This window comes from Ursus arctos, unplaced genomic scaffold (assembly GCF_023065955.2).
Source record: "Ursus arctos isolate Adak ecotype North America unplaced genomic scaffold, UrsArc2.0 scaffold_10, whole genome shotgun sequence".
Classification (NCBI taxonomy): Eukaryota; Metazoa; Chordata; class Mammalia; order Carnivora; family Ursidae; genus Ursus; species Ursus arctos.
In genome coordinates this window covers 3873711-3880023 of record NW_026622764.1, presented here as the reverse complement: position 1 = coordinate 3880023, position 6313 = coordinate 3873711, and positions in this window count along the sequence as shown.

Here is a 6313-nt window from a genome sequence, read left to right as displayed (position 1 = left end):
TTTGGTGATGGGTCACAGGGTGGTAAGGACTTGGGAATCTGTCCTTAGGCAGCTGGTTTGTTTTTTCCTCTGTTTTTTCCTTTGTGTGTAAACCAGTCTCTGAGTGAGTTAAGCTGGAGAGTCTTCTCTCTGCCCCTGAAGCCTTATGCGGGTCTAGGGAACTATCAAGTTCTTCATGCAGGAGCTGAATTCCTTACTTCCTGTTCTAGGCAGACTAAATGCCATATTATATTAGGATTTTTTTTTTGGAGAAATGTATCAGAATCTATCAGTAACTCAGTGAAAGAGACCAAACGCAGAGGAGAAAGAGCTGTTGGAATCTGATCAGTTCTCTCCTTACAGTTAAATATGGGAACATGGGAAAGCGTTGGAGCAAATATAAAGAATGGTTTGAATAAACTTTTATTATTACTAAAAGCACCACTATTATTGTACCCTAACTGTATACACTGTGTGTAAGCTTTTTTTTATTAGTGTGTTGATTAAACAACTATATGCTGGGCAGTGAGGATTCAAAGATAAGTAAGGCTAGGTTTGTGTTCATAGTTTAGTGGAGGAAAAATAAGAGATGTAAAACTTACAAAGCACAAAATGTGTGATCTCCCTCCCTACATCTTTCTTGCTGTGTACAATTTTTTCCTGTTTGTGTCCATGGAGTATCTCCAATTCAGGGGTCAATGCTAGGGTATTTTTTTCTCAGATTTTTCTCTCCTTGGTGATCTTCCCACGCCCATGGCTTTCGTATCTGTGAATTTATAAGAAATACGGTTGACCCTTGTATGACAGGGGGGTGAGGGGAACCCACACCCTCCCCCCACAGAGTTGAAAATCTGCATATAACTTTTGACTCCCCCAGACTTAACTACCAACAGCCTACTGTTGACTGGAAACCTTACCAATAACATAAATAGTCGATTAGCACATATTTTATATGTGGTATTATATACTGTATTCTTACAATAAAGTAAGCCAGAGACAAGAAAATGGTATTAAGAAAGTTGTAGGGAAGAGAAAATACACTTTCGGTGCTGAGTTGTGCACGTTCCACGTGCGAGTGGACCAGCAGAGATCAAGCCCAAATTGTTCAGGGTCATCTTTATATATTTGGTCTCCATCCCTGTTTCTGGGACAGAGCTTCTAAAACCCTTGGAATTTCCTAAGTGTTGAGAGCCATAAAGGTGTCTTTGGTTGTGTTTTTTAGGTGGCCTTTAGACAGCACCCAAAGATGGGGGCTGGTTGCCAGGAGAACCAAACACAGGATTGGAAGGTTGTAACTCTCAGTCTCACCCCTGACCTTAGGAGAGGGGAGAGGGCCTGGAGGTTTAATCAATCGCCATTGCCAGTGACTTAATTAATCATGTGTGTAAAATGAAGTCTCCATAAAAACCCAAAAGGATAAAGTTCATGGAGTTTCTGAGTTGGTGAACGCGTGGAGATGTGGGGACAGTGGTGTGCTCCATTGGAGAGGGCTTAGAAGCTCCTCACCCCTTTCTTATAACTTGTCCTACACGTCTCTTCCATCTGACTGTTCCTGAGTTCTATCCTTTCATAAGGAGCTGGTGATCTAGTAAGAACAGTGAGTCTCTGAATCTGGTGAGCCGCTCTAGCAGACTAAGGAGCAGGTCATTGGAAGCTGTGATTCTGAGCCCGTGACTCAGGTATACAGGCAAGAGCCTGGACTTGGGACTTGGGACTGGGTAGTTGGGGGGTAGGAGGAAGCAGGCTTGTGGGACTTGGGACTGGATAGTGGGGTAGTGGGAGGAAGCAGGCTTGTGGGACTAAACCCTTAACCCATGGGTCTTCTGCCATCTCCAAGTGGAGAGGGTCAGAATTGAGCTGACTTGGGTTGAATGGTAGGATACCAGCTGGAGTCCAGAGAGTTGTTTGGTGTTGTATGAGAAACACGCTCCCCCCCCCCCACGTTGGAATGGGTCCAGGAACCCAAAGAATATCTATTAACTATGGATTTCCAATGCCCACTGCCAATCCATTCTCTTCCTAAGAGCTATGTAGACCCAAATAACTCGTTCTCTGCTGGAACGTTTCCCTGAAGTAAGTAAAGTAAGTAAAGCAACCCTAACTCACTGTCTCTGAAACGGAGCTCATCTCGCTGCCTGTAGTCCCTGAGTTGCTTCTCTGTGTCATTCGCAGACATGGTGCTCTTGTCCCCTGCAGTCTCTCAAACCCTGCTCATGAATTTACCCCAAATTCCATAAAATCTACTTCCTCAATAGATTTGAGACTGTCGGGGCAACTGAGTGTCTCAGTTGGTTAAGTCTTCAACTCAGGTCATGATCCTGGGGTCCTGGGATCAAATCCCACATTGGGCTCCTTGCTCAGCGGGGAGCCTGCTTCTCCCTCTCCTTCTGCCTCTTCCCCCTTCTTGTGCTCTCTGTCTCTATCAAATAAATAAATAAAATCTTAAAAAAAATGTGAGACTGACTTCCTCCTTTTTATTTTATTTTTTGAATATGAATTTTTAAAAATCCAGAAAAGCATATAGTTTAGTTTTCTCCAAGAGCTAGTGACAAGTAAGGGATTTATTTGTGCCATGGTTGAACAGGCACCCTGTCCAGCTCAGGGCCTGGCACCCTGCCTTGTAGTATAGATCCCATAAAAATGGTTACTCAGGGATAAATAAGAGGAGAAATGAATGGAGACCAGAGCCCATGTTTACTGCACCCCGTGTTCACTCCAGCACCAGCCCATCCCTGTGCTCGGCAGAAGCATTGTAAATATTTGGTGAATTGACAAATGATCGTTTTATAGGGATTGAAGGTGATGACATTTTGAACAGCTTCTATATGTACTTTTTTATTCTATTGTGGGCATGACTTAGACTTTTCATCTCAAAGAATACCTTGTTGCCCTTCCTCAAACCAACCCTTCCTTCTCTACTCCTCCACTCCACTGAGGACCTCACCAAACACACAAGCATAGGAACTGGGGGCCAGTCTTCCCTCCCTTCTCTTGTGCTGCATCTCACCTTCCGACCGTCCTGGCAGTCTCCTAGTCATTGCTTCCCGAGAATGTATCCAGTCTGCTCTGTCCCCACCGCCATGGCTGTATTTCAAGGCCTCATTATGTCTGCTTGGGACTTTTATAAGAGCTTCTAATTTCTTCCCTGCTGCCCACCTTACCTCCCTGTGATCTGTCCTTTGCAGAGTCTCACAATCTAACTCATTTGTTTAAAATCTGCTAACCACTGTCCCTCAAATTCAAGAAAGGTCTTAACTGGGTCAGGGACCCCTTTGAAAAGCTACGGATGCTCTCTCAAGAGTCTGTGGAATTTTGGGGGATTCCAGATGAAATAAAGCTGGCCGAGATGATGAAACTCTTTGTGCCATACGCAGCGTCCTTAGTGATTTGCCCCGTCTGTCTCTTCAAGTTCAGCTGTAGCCACGTCTTCATCCTCCGTGCACATGTCCCCGAAATCCAGCTGGCCTATAGCGGTCTTAACGCAGTGTGCCTTTGCTTGCTGCCCTCTCCTGGAAACGGTCTTTTCTGACCTCTGGTGAGCACCCTTCTTCCTGGAGGACACAGAGCGCTGTGGGTCCGTGATGCCCTGTTTATAGTTTACATTTGCGTTGACCGTATTATATTATAATTGCCAGTTTACCCGCTGTCAAATCATTCTAAGGGCTGTGACTCTTCTGCATTTGTAAGGCTGCACCTGGATCACCTGTGTAGCCTGTCAGTGAGTGGTTGTTGCAACAATAAATGTGAGATGAACTACCTTTGTTTTATGCCCCTTGGAAATCTTTCTTTTATTCTGCCTCCTGCTGCTGTGTTTGGAACTGTGTTACTTTTTGTGACACTAAAAGTTTTTTAGATATAATGTGGATACAGTAAAGTGCATGAATCTTATAGCTCAATAAAGCTTTATGTATCTTTATATCTCTCTATATTTATGTCAAAAGATGCCTGATCAAAATAGGAAACATTTCTATCATTCTAGAAAGTTTGCTTTTGCTCCTTTCCCATCTATAGTCCACTTTTAAAACTTCTATCATCATGAATTAGTTTTACCTGCTCTTAAACTTCATGTAAATGAAGAGTTATATATTTGACACTCTCAAAATATCTCGTCAGGTTCATGTGAGACTTTTATTTTGGTGATATTTCTTCGCACCCATCACATTACGTCCTACCTTAAACCACTTAATTAACACCTCCGTATTGGGGTCTAGAGATGTGTATCAACATCCCCTGCGCTCTGAAAATAATCCTATAATATTAACAGCCTACATATGATTGCTAGCAGCTATAATACGTTAAATTGAGAGGAGTCCATTAAAGTTGTTACAGCTTAGCCACTTCGTGAGAATCTCAAATTCCATTCCTCTCTATCTCTTAAATCCTATATATAAAAATGTATCCTCCTTCCCTCCAGTAAGTCTACTTCTTATCTGTAGATCTTTTTCTTAACACTTCCCTTCTCTTTGCGTTTCTGGTTGAGTGACCCTGCACATTGCGGCATTGCCGTGATGGATATTCTGGGGGTAAGAGTAAACCTCATTGTATTAGCATCCTATTAGCATTTTGAGAGAAAGCCCACATAGGACATAAATAATCTGTAATAGGATGCAGAGTCAGAAGGCATGGCAGCGATAAATAACCGGAGATCACCTAAGCGAGGAACAAAAGGCAGGAGGGGACAGAGAAGGAGAGACAGCTCACCCACCTTGGATCCTCCATTGTTTATTTTCTACCTTATTTTACCCACCTTCTTCCTTTCTTCGCTTTCTCCTCTTGATAGGTCTTTTCTGTGTGCAACTTCCCTCTCTCTCTCTCTTCTCCTTCTATATGTCCATAATACGAAGGGTTGATTTAATCAGACAAAAGAGGTTGGGGGTGAGAAAAGCAGTAAAGAATGTTCCAGACAGAAGGAGAAGTGTGTGCTTAGGGTTGAGAGTCGCTGGCATGCTCTAGAATCTAAAAGAAAGCCTTGATCCCTGACTTGGAGGTGGTTTGCCGTGAATGAGGGTGTGGTGTGTGCTGGGGCCTGAACGTTTTGGTGAGCTGGTCTGTGCTTTCATTGTCGTGTGATTTCGGATGCCTTGCTTCATCTTTGTGACTCAGTTTCCTCTTCTGTTAACAAAAAAAGATGATGGTAATGATGCTGGAGGTCTACTGGGAGGACTAGATGAGTTGGTACATACATGGTGATGAGAATAGTGCCTGACCCGTGATAAGCACCTGTCAGTTGTTTGCTATACAAAATCAAGCCTTCAGAAAAATTTGAAGTCACTTCCTAAACCATTGACTGAGAAGCTTATTCATAATTTACGTAATTCTGTACAACTGGTTTATATATTTATTCTGGAAGTGCCAAAGGGAATGACTGGCACTACGTGTATTTATTTTTTTGATAACGGAGTTTCAGGACGGTTCTGATATTTGAGACCCGAGCCACACTGAAGGCGAAGAAGAAGGGATGAAACATGGAGGAGGATTACTGCAAGTGACTTTTCCCCATGTTGCAGACTCTCTTCTGAAGCCAGCTCAGTGAGCGGAACTTGTGGAGTTTCGGCCTCTAGAGAACAGAGGTTTGTAGCATCGTCGACGTGATGTATGTGAAAAGAGCACATTAGGTCAGGTCAAGTCTGCCCTTCCGAGGACGGGGGGGAGGCCGGATGGCAGGTCGGAAAAGAGGGGCTTGTAGAGAAGAAAGCGGATGCAGGGAGGAGATTTTGCCAGAGGTGGCGGAGGGACTTACAGTTTGGTCGGAGAAGGACGCGCCGTCTGCTCTCCCCACTTGCGTCTGTCTCGCGCTCCCTGCACGGCTGCCCATGGACAACCCTCCTTGCTGCGCTCGGCGGCCGTCACTCCCTGCAGTCGGCGTGATGTTCACGAATCGCACCTCTGGTTACCCCCTCCAGCACTCCAATCTCCCCTGTCTCCTTATGTTTCACCCGAAGGAATAGAATCACCTCCCCACTCGCCCCCACCCCGGCTCTGATGACTTCTCGAGGCTCGCCTCTCACCTGGCCGTTCCATGAACTTCTCCTTTGGTCATGCCCAACTGTCTTTTTTATCTGAGCATGGCTGGAACATTCCCCTATGCCACCTCCTCTGCCCACCTTCTTTACCAGAGTTTTTCGCACTCATGTCAGCTGTCTGCTTAGGCACCCTTCTTCAGGGATGTGCTGCAGGCCTTCAGGCTTTGGTGAGCTGCTTCCTAAGACCGTGCTCAGAATCTCAGTGATTCCAACTGCCTGCTCTGTCATCTCTGTAAAGCTTCATGGGGCAGGGTCTGGGTCGGATGTGTAACTGTCACGTGCACCGTGCACACACCTATTTCCAGGACCGA